Raw genomic sequence first — 13,832 nt, 5'->3', positions numbered from 1 at the left:
TGACTCAGGAAGTGAAGACAGCACAATATAAACTTTTCTCTGTTCAGAAAAATGTTCCCCAAGTTCATTTAACTGTGAAAACAAATCACGCATTCTTTGAAGGTGTGTTGAAACACATTCACCCTCACTTAGTCTGGCTCGGTACAGAGCTCTCATGAGAGTAATTTTGCTGCCAGCAGTGTCTCTAATATGTATCGCTCTCAGTGCTTGCCAAATCTCACTTGCTGTTTCAAGGTCTCGCACATGAGATAACTGAGACTTCTCTAAACTCAAAATTAAATTGGCATAGGCTTTGTCCTCCAGCCTTTGGTCTGCTTCATCTACTTCTTCATCCTCCTCTTTTACAGGAGGGTTAACAATAACAGTCCAACATTGTTCTTTCTTTAAAAACGCCTGCATCTGTAAACTCCATGACATATAATTGGACTCTCCCAGTTTCTCTACTGGAAAATAGGAAGCTCCCCCTTGAGCTCCAGCTCCAAGTCCAGCCATGGCACCACCCAGCTTTCAGCTTTCCACTCAGTTCTTACTCACACGTGGCTTGAAGGAAAAAGTTCGGCTCCTGGTCCCAAACAGACACTCCCTGCCGATGCCTTCACACAGCCAGCTGCTTGAGAAACGCTGAGTTGCTTCCAGTCTCTGGGTTCTTTTCACGCTCTGTCTCTGCCCACTCAGGACTGGGGACTGGGCCCATAACCTATTGGAGGGGAATTTCCAGCCGGTGGCAGAGGACAGATGGACTCCAGGAGACATAGGTGTAAAACCCAAACAAAAACGAAAGCTTTATTACTAAGCAAATAAACACAAACTCTGGTGGATGTTATTCCTGCAGGCAAGCAACAAAACTCAGCTTTTTTCCTTTATAGCAACGGTCACCTGCAGCCAATTAATCCCAGAAACTTCTTAAAGGTATACACACATGTTTCTGTGCCGAATGTCCTCTAACAGTTACCGACAACCGGTCTCTCTTCAGGAGGCTGAATATCTCTGTGGTTTTGTCTCAACAGCTGGGAATGTGAGTTATTCAGTATTTTTTTTTCATTTTAAAACAGTTGTTAGAAGCACAAGTGGCAAGGCTGTTGATAACTTATTGGGCCAAGTTTATCTATAAGCCTTCATATGCCTTCCAGATGATTTGGAACGCAGTATCCAACCGATTTGCTGACTGGGGGTTGATGGGAGTTGTAGTCTAAAACTGTTCTGGCTGAGGCTAATAGGAAGAGCTGCCTGAAATATCTGGAGAACAGTAAATTTGCAAAGGCTCATGCAGGTAGAATATCCCTGCTACTCATTTTAGCTTCGTTTGCTAGAATTACAAGTGGTGAGTGTCAGGCGGAGCTGTTTTCAGTCAGAGCGCCCTGGCTTGTCTCAGGCGGGTGTCATTGCAGTGAGTACCGAAGCAAACATTTCAAGTCAAAATGGAAACTGGACAAAGTGTGCAAGTTTTGTGGCGTGATTTATTGCCCAGATAAGCCTGGCGTCCGGCCCGCTTCCAAAGCTGCGCCAGGCCTCTGCATTCCAAAGCTCTGAGCAAAAGCAGAGTCCGACAGCGTTCAGAGAAATCAGCTTCTGTGCTTCAGTGTGCACAGAGTCTCACACAGAGCTACTAAGAAACTAAAAGCAGTTTATTACAGCCGAACTATCCATTATCTAACACAGCACGCAGCATCGTGAGGCACGTCTGCTTCACTTGAAAAAGAAAGCAGAATAGAACAAAGGACTGAGACTGTCGGAAGTGACGCAGAGTCTCTCCACCCCACAGTAGGCAGGACGCACACTCTGAGCTGTTTAACCCTGAAAGCTCAGGTTCTCCTCACAAGTTTACCCTTTTATTTAGATTGGAAGACAATAATCAGACATCCGCACAACATGGCCAGTCCAACGAAGTTGATGTTGAAGAATCATTGCTTTGACACAGGTGATTTTTGCTTCTTCCAGTACACTGGCATTAGTTCGCCTGTCTTCCCAAGTGATGTGTAAAAATTTTCAGAGACATTGCTGAATCAAAAGAAACAACCACCCACCTCTAAGCAGTTTACATAAAATGATATATGAAAATGCCGATAAAATCAAGCTTATAAAACAGCCAGGGACAATAAAAAATTATCAAAAGACAGGTGAAATCAACAGTTTTCAAAATTACAGTCATACCTCGGGTTACAGACTTCTGAATGTTGGCGGTGGGAAGGAAAACCCTCCTCCCACCCCAAGTCTTCAGGAAAGCCATCCGATGCCGGGCGGCAGGAGAAGGTGTCCCCCCCGCATCGGAGCTTCCTTCCGATGCCGCGCGACGGGAGGAGGCGTCCCCCCCCCCGCCGCCCGGCATCGGAGCTTCGTTCCGATGTCCGGCGGCGGGAGGAGACGTTCCCCCCCCCCGCCGCCCGGCACCGGAGCTTCGTTCCGATGCCGCGCGACGGGAGGAGGCGTCCCCCCCCCGCCGCCCGGCATCGGAGCTTCGTTCCGATGTCCGGCGGCGGGAGGAGACGTTCCCCCCCCCCCCGCCGCCCGGCATCGGAGCTTCGTTCCGATGCCGCGCGTCGGGAGGAGGCGTTCCCCCCCCGCCGCCCGGCATCGGAGCTTCGTTCCGATGCCGCGCGCTGGGAGGAGGCGTTCCCCCCCCCCGCCGCCCGGCATCGGAGCTTCGTTCCGATGCCGCGCGACGGGAGGAGGCGTCCCCCCCCGCCGCCCGGCATCGGAGCTTCGTTCCGATGCCGCGCGCCGGGAGGAGGCGTTCCCCCCCGCCGCCCGGCATCGGAGCTTGGTTCCGATGCCGCGCGGCGGGAGGAGGCGTTCCCCCCCCCCGGCCGCCCGGCATCGGAGCTTGGTTCCGATGCCGCGCGGCGGGAGGAGGCGTTCCCCCCCCCCGCCGCCCGGCATCGGAGCTTGGTTCCGATGCCGCGCGGCGGGAGGAGGCGTTCCCCCCCCCCGCCGCCCGGCATCGGAGCTTGGTTCCGATGCCGCGCGGCGGGAGGAGGCGTTCCCCCCCCGCCGCCCGGCATCGGAGCTTGGTTCCGATGCCGCGCGGCGGGAGGAGGCGTTCCCCCCCCCGCCGCCCGGCATCGGAGCTTGGTTCCGATGCCGCGCGGCGGGAGGAGGCGTTCCCCCCCCCCCCCCGCCGCCCGGCATCGGAGCTTCGTTCCGATGCCGCGCGGCGGGAGGAGGCGTTTCCCCCCCCCCCCGGCATCGGAGCTTCGTTCCGAAGCCGGCGGCGGGAGGAGGTCCGAGGACAGTGGGGAAGACGCGCTGCGCTTCCCCGCTGTCCTGGAGATTTCCCTATGGGCTGTCGTCTTGCGAATCAAGCCCATAGGGAAATTCGTTTTGCGAAGCGCCTCCAAAACGGAAAACCCTTTCGTCTAGCGGGTTTTCCGTCTTGCGAGGCGTTCGTCTTGCGGGGTACCACTGTACCAAACTTTCTACGATGAAAGATAAGCTGTGAAGCTTTGTGTATTCAGCAACTATAATGTCCAACACTGAACATAGATTCCGGATATTGACTGCTGTTTCATAGATCTTTGTCAGCGTGGTGGGAGAATAAAGAATTGTTTCATAAACTCATCTTATTTCAATTCCCCCCCCCCAAAAAAAATATTGATTTTCACAAAATTAAAAAACACACTAACAAGTAAACAGACAAACATAAATCATAACCTTATTGAAACTAATCTTCCTAACATAGTTAAGTGACTTCCTCGTATCCCCCTAGTTGAATTTCAATGCATATCATTTTAACGGTTTTCCAAATCAAGGTTCTTATAATCTTAACTTAATCACTTAACATCACTCTTTCTTCCCAATTCAGCATTAAACATAATAATTCATCACATTACTTATTTAAATCCTAAGCCTAACTTGTAATTGCAAGCTTTTCCCAATTAATTTAACTTAACGTTTTTAAGAAGAAGAAGAAGAGGAGTTTGGATTTGATATCCCGCCTTTCACTCCCTTTAAGGAGTCTCAAAGCGGCTAACATTCTCCTCTCCCTTCCTCCCCCACAACAAACACTCTGTGAGGTGAGTGAGGCTGAGAGACTTCAAAGAAGTGTGACTGGCCCAAGGTCATCCAGCAGCTGCATGTGGAGGAGCGGAGACACGAACCTGGTTCCCCAGATTACGAGACTACCGCTCTTAACCACTACACCACACTGGCTCTCACCAAATAGTCATTAAATTTCATCCATTCTTCCTGATACTACTCCTCATTCTGGTCGCGGATTCTTCCGGTCAGGTCGGCTAGCTCCAAAAAGTCCATCATCTTCATCTGCCATCTTCCACAGTTGGTAGTTCTTGCGTAAACTCATCTTATTTCAAATGAATATATGTGAATAAAAATATCAAATGCTGTGGAACAGTGCTCATGTAATAATATAGTCACTACTTCACTTCATTTAAAGACTTTCAGAGACTTTGAATCTAAGATTTCATTTTGAATTTGTTATTGTTTGAAGGATTTCTATAAAGATTGTCTATTACATATGTATATGGTCATCATGTTGCCTAAACTCTTGGAGCCAAGCTCGTGCCCAACATCTTGCTCTGCGAGGCCGAGAGGGAGGTCTTGTCATCTGGACAGCCCAGGACCTTCAGGAACACTGCCCAGACTTGCTCCCTGTGGGGGTCACTTTGGTGCTGCTAGTGCAGTTTGACTTCACCCCCTAGAGGCATACTCCAATGTTTCTCAAGACAGATGGATGCCAACAAAATATAGTATTATTTAAAATATAGTATTATTTAAAATATAGTATTATTTAAAGACCAATTTATCTAAAGGATCTCAAAGTGGTTTGCATACACAAAAGTAAAAAAAAATAAACCTGCTCAAGTGTAGAGCTGCACAAATAAAAGATGGGGGACATCTGGCATTCAGCAGTACACGAGAAAAGGAACTAGGAGTCCTAGTGGACCACAAGCTTAACAACAGTGTGATGCAGCAGGGGGTGCGGGGGAGCTAATGCTATTTTGGGCTGCATCCACAGAAGTCTAGTGTCCAGATCAAGGGAAGTCACAGTCCTGCTCTATTCTACCTTGGTCAGACCACACCTGGAATACTGCGTCAAGTTCTGGGCACCACAATTTAAGTAGGATGTTGACAAACTGGAAGGTGTGCAGAGGAGGGAGGCCAAGATGATCAAGGTTAAGGAAACCAAGTCTTATGAAGAATGGTTGAAGGAGCTGGGTATCTTTAGCCTGGGAAAGAGGAGGCTGGGAGGAGATATGAGAGCCATCTCCAAACATCTAAAGGGCTGTCGTATGGAAGATGCAGCAAGCTTGTTTTGTCCTGCTCTGGAAGGTAGGACTCGAACCCATGACTTCAAGTTACAAGAAAGGAGATTCCAACTAAACATCAGGAAGAACTTTCTGACAGTGAAAGACTCCCATGAGAGGTGATGAGCTCTCCTTCCTTGGCAGTTTTTAAGCAGAGGTTGGATGGCCATCTGTCAGGGATGCTTTAGTCGAGATTTCTGCATTGCAGGGGGTTGGACTAGATGACCCTCGGGGTCCCTCTACAATTCTATGTCATAACATGTCAGGATAGACAGCAAGAACAATGTCCTCAATGTAGAAAGGCCATACTGTTTGTAGAGGAATCCAGTTATAAACCTGTGGCCCTGCTGCTCTGGTGGTAGCTGGACCACATTTCATGCTATGTTCACCTTGCTTGAAGCACTTACACACACACACACACACACACACACACACACACACACACAATGTCAAACTGAAATGCAGCAAGTGCTAGAAAAGCATTGTTAACTAAGTGTTAACTTCCAAACATCCCCAGGGTGTGTAGGTGGGTGTAGGAAATCCAAGTGTGGTCAAATTCTGTATCAATCAGATGGCATTCATTTATAATAGAGTCTAGTCCAAGCCCCTGCAATGCAGGAATCTTTTTGCCCAATGAGGGGCTCAAATTCATGACCCTGAGATTCTCATGCTCTACCGACTGAGTTATTAAAATATTCATTTGCCACTTTCCCCAAGCAGTTCATCACAGTTTCCGGCAACAACAGGCATTTCAGAATTCCACATTTATTTAATAAGGCAACAAAATGCAGGTTGTCGCTGCCAAATAGAAAGCAGTACAAGGATAACGTGTGCATCAGAATTATATGCAGGACACAGACATTTAAAAACAACAACTAAGGAACAGGGCAGAGTCAGGAAGCCCAGCAGGTAATAATAGTACATGATTTCCTTTGCAATTTCAGCTTTTCTCGGTGACCGTGAAATTGCATGTTTAACAACTGAGGATTTATAGCTGTGCAAACCTGAGAAGGTTCAGGTGGGGCAGGTCAGGAGGGGTGGGATCCTGGCTCTTGAGACGCTTACAGGGCGGGCTAGTTGGCTTGATTGGCTATGCCACAGTGATTGCCAGTGCCCTTCACCAATCGCATGTAGCCTTGCTCTCCCCATTTCTCAGACCAGCTAACAGAGAAAGAGAGAGAAAGGAGGGATCAGTACATTATTTTATTTCATGCAATTTATATACCACTTGATTGTAAAAAAAAGCCCCCCAAACCCTCAAAGTCATTATCACCATCATTACTATATATTGTCAGTAGTAGTAATAGTAGTGTTTTCATTTCCATACCGCTTTATATTATTAAGGGGGTGAAATCTCTTTTTAAAAATTATATTTTGTTAAGTTTCCAGATGTTTAGCATATACAATCAAAACACAATTTCATCTTTTCTTGATTTTTTTTATCTGCTTCCCACAGTTTTCCATGGAGGAGTTGTTTTTCTCCTTCTGCTACACCCTCTCTTCTATTAAATCATAACCACAGTATTATAATCTAATTACTTCTGTTGCTCATATCTCAAATCCTGCTTGCGAGTTCATCATACTATAATGTTTCTTTAAATTGTTATGGAACAGAAGGGGGGGCATATATGTGAAGTCTTGTTTTCAGTGAGGACTCCGGGGGGGCTCGAGGCGATGACCTCAAGGGCACCCGGCCCTGCAGAAATCCCCTGACCCCTTCACTGTATTGCACCAAGCACCACACGAAACCCAAACCCCAAAATAACGGTGCCTTTTCCCCTCTCTGTGCCCCGTCCCTTGTACGAGTAGACCGGATAAGTAGCCAGTGTATTTTGTGAATGAACATTCTATTTGCATAAGGGAGCGTTCTTTTTTTTTTCTTCCCTCCTTATACATTTTTATTAATTTCCCACTGATTATACATATATACAGTCTAAATTACATAAGTTGCATATACCATAGCTGTTACAAGAATCATATATATAGTACACAGTTATTTTAGGCTCCGCTGAGCCTCGGACTTCCCTTCACTTCACTGGTAAGTATCAGATAATTTCTAAAGATACGTGTTTTATCTCCTTTACATATTTGCCCAACACTGTTAGAGTTATTCTAACCCTGCCAGAGTCATCAAAGTTCTGTACTTGTCTCTTATATGCGTCGGATATTTGTTCCAATTTTCATGAAACTTCTGGTCATCCTGGTCTCTTAGTCTTCCTGTTATTCTAGCTAGTTCAGCATAATTTATCATCTTGATCTGCCAGTCATTTATAGTAGGTATTAATTCCGTTTTCCAGCTTTGGGCTAACATAGTTCTAGCGGCCGTTGTGGCATAGAGAAACAGATTTTTGTCCTCTTTTTTGATTTCCTTGCCAACTATTCCTAGCAGGAAAGCTTCAGGCTTTTTGGGAAAAGTATATTTAAATTTTTTTTTTAAGTTCGTTGTAAATCAGTTCCCAAAAGCCTTTTACTTTCCTGCATGTCCACCACATATGATAGAACTCACCATCCCCCTCTCCACATTTCCAGCATTTCTTAATCTTCAGTTTGTAAATCTTAGCCAATTTCACTGGTGTGAGATACCACCTATAAATCATCTTCCAGAGGTTCTCCCTTAGTGCCGTACACGCCGTGAATTTCATATTTACATTCCAAAATTCTTGCCACTTTACAAAGTCAATGTTGTAACCAATATCTATGGCCCATTTTATCATGGCCTCCTTCACCTCTTCGTCTTTTGTATACCAATCCAGTAAGAGGTCATACATCCTAGATAATGTTTTGTTTTTACCTTCTATGACTTCCAAATTAAATTTAGATTTTTTATCTTCAAATCCCAGTTTCTTTTTAGCATCTTTTAACAGATCATTCACTTGATGGTATTGCAGCCACCCCGTGAGTACATTCTTTACCTCCTCATAGGGCTTGAGTTTTATGCCCTGATCAGTTTTATTGATAAGTTCTTCATAGGTGGCTTCTTTTCCCTTCCATGTTAGTTTTTTTGACAGTTAAGACATCTATTGGTGAGATCCACCATGGAGTTTTCTTTTCCAGCAGGTTCTTATTTCTTTCCCATACTTGAAATAATGGTCCTCTAATTATATGATTTAGAAAGCCTCTATGAACTTTCACCTTTTCGTACCACAGGTATGAGTGCCACCCGTACCTGTTATCAAAGCCCTCTAAATCCAAGATATCAGTATTCTCTAGCTTTATCCAGTCTTTCACCCACGTTAAACAAGCCGCTTCGTAATATAAACTCAAATCTGGTAAAGAAAACCCCGCTCTTTCTTTTTTATCTACCAATATTTTCATTTTTATTCGTGATCTTTTCCCCTGCCAAATGAATCTCGCTAAGATCCTTTGCCAATCTTTACACTGTTTTAGTCCTTTCATTACTGGTATAGTTTGCAACAAAAATAACATTCTGGGCAGGACATTCATTTTAATAACCGAAATCCTCCCTAAGAAGGAAAGTTTCAATCTCTCCCAGATTTCTAAATCTTTCTTGACACCCTTCCAAGTAGCCTCGTAATTATCTTTGTATAAGTTTATATTTTAGCTGTGATCCACACTCCTAAATATTTTACCTTCTTAGCAACCGTAATTCCCATCCTTTGTTCTAGCTCTACTATATCTTCCTCGGTTATATTTTTTGTTATCATTTTGGTCTTATTCCTGTTAAGTTTGAAACCTGCCACTTTTCCGAATTCTTCTAGTTTCTGTAAGGCTTCTTGTAGACTGTTCTTAGGATCTTCCAATGTTAATATCAGGTCATCTGCAAATGCTTTTATTTTGAATTCCTTACTTCCTACCTTAATTCCTTTAACCTCTGGTGTTTCCCTTAACCTTTTATTAAACACTTCCAACACTGTTATAAATAACAAAGGGGATAAGGGACAGCCTTGCCTAGTCCCTTTGGCAATATCAAACGCCTCCGATATATTGTTGTTTATTATAAGTTTGGCATTTTGCTCTTGATAAATAGCCTCAATACCTTTTCTAAATCCTTCACCAATTTACATCATTTTAAATTTTCCTTCATGAAACGCCAGGAGACGTTGTCAAATGCCTTCTCAGCATCAATAAAGATCAGTGCCGCCTGTTGGTCTATTCTACTATCCAAATATTCAATAATGTCTATCACATTTCTTACATTGTCTTTCAATTGTCTCCCCGGGAGGAAACCCGTTTGGTCTTTATGGATTCTTTTATTTAAGACTTTTTTTAACCTTTCTGCCAGTACGTCTGCGAATAGTTTATAGTCGTTATTTAATAACGAGATAGGTCTATAGTTTTTTACCTCTAAGCCATCTTTTTTAGGGATTAAGGTGATATACGCTTGTTTCCAGGTGTTTGGAATTCTCCCTTCTTTTAATACATTATTCATGACTTCACATAGCACTGGGGAAAGTTGATCACTTAATATTTTATAATATTTAGCCAAGATACCATCTGGCCCCGGCACTTTTCCTGTTCTCATTTTTTTTATTGCTTTCCTAATTTCTTCCTCTGTAATTGTCTGATTTAGATATTCTCTTTCTTCAGTCGTGATCTGTTGCAATTGGTATTTTTTCAAGTAATCTTCTATCTCATTATCTATTTTTCTCTTTTGTATAATTCCTTATAATATTTCTGAAATATCTTCTTTATCTCTTTTGGGTCCTCCACTATCCTTTCTCCATCCCTTATCTTACATATCATGTTTTGTTTTTTCCTCTCTCTTAATTGCCACGCCAGGTATTTTCCTATCTTATTTGCTGATTCAAAGTTCTTTTGTTTCATCATTTTGATCCTCCATTCAATCTCCTGGTTCACTATCATAGAAAATTGAGCTTGTAGCATCCTTATGTTTTGTTTTATTATTTCATCTCCTGGTTTAATGGTTAATTGTCTTTCATTCTCCATGAGATGTAATAAGATTTCTTCTTTCCTTTTCTCTTTTTTCTTTTTTGAGATGCTATTTTTCTGGATTAGGAAACCCCTCATGATGGCCTTCCCAGCGTCCCACACCATTTCTAGAGATGTTCCTTTATTCAAATTCCACTTAAAATATTCCTCAATTGTCTCTTTTCCTTTATTTACTATCTTTTGATCATTGAATAGATTTTCATTCATTTTCCATCTTAATGTTCTAAAGTCTTTTCCTTTTACCTCCATATATACTGGATTGTGATCAGATAAGGTTTGTGGGAGGATTTCAGTCTTAATTACTCTTTGCATCAATTCCTTCGAAATCCGAATATGGTCTATTCTCCCCCAGCTTTTATTTGGGTTTGAAAAGAAAGTAAATTGTTTTATCGTGGGGTTTTGAAATCTCCAAGCATCAATTAGTCCCAAATTTTCCACTAATTCGAAGAAGGCTTTCGGTAGTTTGCCCTCCCTCATTTCCTGTTTTCTTATTGATCTATCCAAGTTTGGGAGAACCACTCCATTAAAGTCCCCCATCAATATCAATTGTTGGTCCATCCATTCTAACAATTTGTTACCTAGTTCAGAATAAAATGCTGATTTCTTTGTCATTGGGTGCATATATCCCAACCACAATTATCTTTTCTCCTTGATGGGTGATCTGTACTACTATCATTCTCCCCTCTTCGTCTTTATGTATTAGTTTTGGATCAAGTTTTTCTTTTATATATAATACCACTCCTCTTTTCTTGACATTATCCAATGCTACAAATGTAGCCTTATTGGAGTTCACTGATTGGGTCTGCGTTGCTCCGGGACAGGAGGAAGGAAGTCAAAATGACACCGAGTTGGTTCAAAGAAAGAGTTTATTCTGCTCTTCGGATAGCAGAAGGCACTTGCGTGATTAGTCCACAGCAAGTCCAAAGAAATGACAAGTTTCATGCAGTATTTATATCCTCCAGGCACCCTCTCCCTCCTTCCAACCACGTCAGCCTATGTATGCAGGTTGACATCACATATGTTCCTGCTCTGGTACTCTCAACCATAAAAGGGATTTCCTTCCTGCACTCCTGACCATAAAAGGATATTCCTGTTCCTACTCCTATCTTGGAGCAAAAGGTCACTACTTCTGAGAACATGCTCTGGCGTTAGTCCCAGACTTGGGTCTCCCCGTCATTTGTGGTCAGAACATAAGATATGTCTGTATCTGTTCTACTGGTAAAGTCAAGGCCAGTCTTGCCGTCAAACTGATAAGGGAGAGAGCTGTGTTCTTGTTTTGCATTTGCTCAACGGCTAAAGTTTATGCATTTTAGCTAAGGAGAAATGGGGATTTTGGTGCAGTTTAAAAATGCCTGCACAGTCAGTTTTGGGTTTGGGAAACCCATTCTTTCATTCCCTCCTCTTCTTTTGGACAGCCTTTTGGCTCGTCCCAAGGTACTGGCTGGTATTCTCGTGTCACTGCTATAATCTGGGGCCGAATCATTCGTGACATCATTTTACGCATCATATTTTGCAAGCATTGCATTAAGCAGTGTATACAGGAGCAGAAAAGAAGCAAGATTAGTCCATTAACATCATTACAAGTCCTCTAAGCCGCCCAAGGTTTGGAAGCCACTCAGTCAACCAAGACATGTCCCATCCCTTCCTGGCTGGGACAGGAGCATGGGCTACTTTCTCTCTTTCTGTTGCCAGGTGTCGAATAGCTACACCATGGTCAGAAATGTTAAAGCCACAGGCTCCTTCTGTCAAATTTAATGCAGCCCAAAATCCGGCGGAACCCAAAATTGGGGCCGTAACTGAGGACTCATTCCAAGGCACAGGGAGGAGGGGTACTCCTCCCAAAGCATCTGTAGGTCACAGAGTGCGAGAGGTCCCGGGTGCAGACCGTGCAATTGGTTCGGTTTTGCAGAATAGGCTTCCATTTCTGCGTGTTGCGGGCACCCCATTCTCTCATTAGCCGCTGGGTTACCTTAAGTGGTGTGGGCGCAGTGATGGCCAGAAATAAGAAGATCACCATCCCGGCCAAAACCATGTCCCCCCTCAGCCCTACCTGCAACATTTGGGCACAGGGATATATATCTATTTCCTAATACCTTCCTTCTTCTAACACCTGGGGTACCTCCCACAAAGCAATATACAAAGCTACATATTCATTCAAGGGGAAAGAAAAGAAAATGTCCTCTTTTAGTCCACACTGGAATTTTCTCTTGCCGTGCGTAGAGATGCCAGTTTCCAGGGGTGGCACCAGCAGGGCGGTCGTCTGGTGGGCGCCGAGCCGATGCGGTGAGGAGAAGCGTGAGGCGGTGTCTGTAGGGCACCGAGAGATGGTGAGTTGAAGGGGTTGGTGTAGATCAATCGTAGCAGTCCAATCTCATACTGCCTGGGGTTTGCTTCATCCTTCAAATCAGGCTTGCTGAAATATATGCAGTCAGGTGTTGGAGGCCCATCCTCTCCCATAGGTAACCAGGTTAAGAGTCTCAGTAATTCTCAGCTGCAACCGCGGGTGCATGGGCAGTATAAGTCAGCTGCTAGGCACTTCATCATCTCTGCTTGGGATAGAAAAATAAGTTCCTTTCATGTCCACCAATGCTGGCACAGCATGAGGAGTGACGCACGTAGTTTCTTGTCCAAAGGTGAACCTGTCAGTTCTCTTTTAGTCAGTGGCAGCCGCCACTACTGCTCACATGCAGGGAGGCAAACCTTGTTCCGTAGTGGTTAATTTTCCAGAGAAATAGGCTATGGGTTGGTCATCAACAGGGTCTAACAATTACCTTGATAAAATTACCTTGATAAAAACATATTTCACCATGTGCAAATGGCTTTAGACACTTACTAGGTCCACAAATCACCATATAGCATATATTCAACACACACACAAAACGACAATTTGAGCCCAACAAAGGACTGCTGGACATCCAAAGGGCCCCATTACCCCCTTAATGCCTTCTGTTTCTTCAGCCAATTCCCATCCCTGTACTCTGCTGCCCTCAGGACCAAAGGCGCTACGCCCACTTCATCGCTATATGATATTATATACTGAAACACCCTTTTTTTACTGTCCTTTTGTCTACTTCACCTCCTTTTCTTAAGTCCTTTCTAAATTATTCAATCCCAACATCATTCCCCCCTCTCATCCTCCCTCTCTCTCTCTTTTGGGGTGTGTGTGTGTGTGAGAGAGAGAGAGACACTGACACTGACACAAAGAGGAAGTACATTAACAAGGTAACACCCTAATCTCTTATTACTTAAAATTCTTTTATGTTTTCTTGTTACATGAGTTTCTTGTAGACAGATTATGTCAAGGTTCTTTTTAAGCAATACATGAGCAATTTGCTTTCTTTTATTTTTATTGTTGAGCCCGTTCACATTCCACAAGGTTATTTTTAAAGTCATTTTTAATGTACAATCAGTAAGTGGTCGAATCTAAGTTAGATCTACTGTTCCTTGTTATCTGTCTCTTCTTTTTCTTCGTCTAGGTTTTCCTCCCCTTCTCCCTCTCCACTTCCTTCACCTCCACCCCTCTCTTCCCCCATCTGCACCCCTTCTGGTTCCCACCCTCCCAACCTTCCCAGTTCCTTCTCATATCTTCTTGCAAATTTATCCAATTCTAGAGAGCTGGATAGTTTGAATCTTTTTTCCTTGAAATAGAATGAAATCCCT

General features: G+C 43.9%; 1 long non-coding RNA gene and 1 pseudogene across 2 annotated transcripts in view; one reads left to right on the top strand and one right to left on the bottom strand.

The window, feature by feature from the left end:
* LOC310697712 overlaps positions 1 to 13,832 on the top strand; it is a 1,172,922-nt gene that overhangs the window by 614,833 nt on the left and 544,257 nt on the right. The gene's annotated exons all lie outside the window — the stretch shown is intronic.
* LOC310697821 (cathepsin L2-like) overlaps positions 6,278 to 13,832 on the bottom strand; it is a 106,603-nt pseudogene continuing 99,048 nt past the window's right edge. The window contains exon 7 of the transcript XR_014530130.1: positions 6,278 to 6,422. The product of XR_014530130.1 is annotated as a cathepsin L2-like (transcript). The remainder of the gene's footprint in view (positions 6,423 to 13,832) is intronic.

Source organism: Podarcis liolepis (genome assembly GCF_965112155.1).
Source record: "Podarcis liolepis genome assembly, chromosome: W".
In the NCBI taxonomy this organism is placed as follows: Eukaryota; Metazoa; Chordata; class Lepidosauria; order Squamata; family Lacertidae; genus Podarcis; species Podarcis liolepis.
The sequence above is the reverse complement of the archived record's forward strand: the minus strand, read 5'-3'. Positions and strand labels throughout refer to the sequence as shown.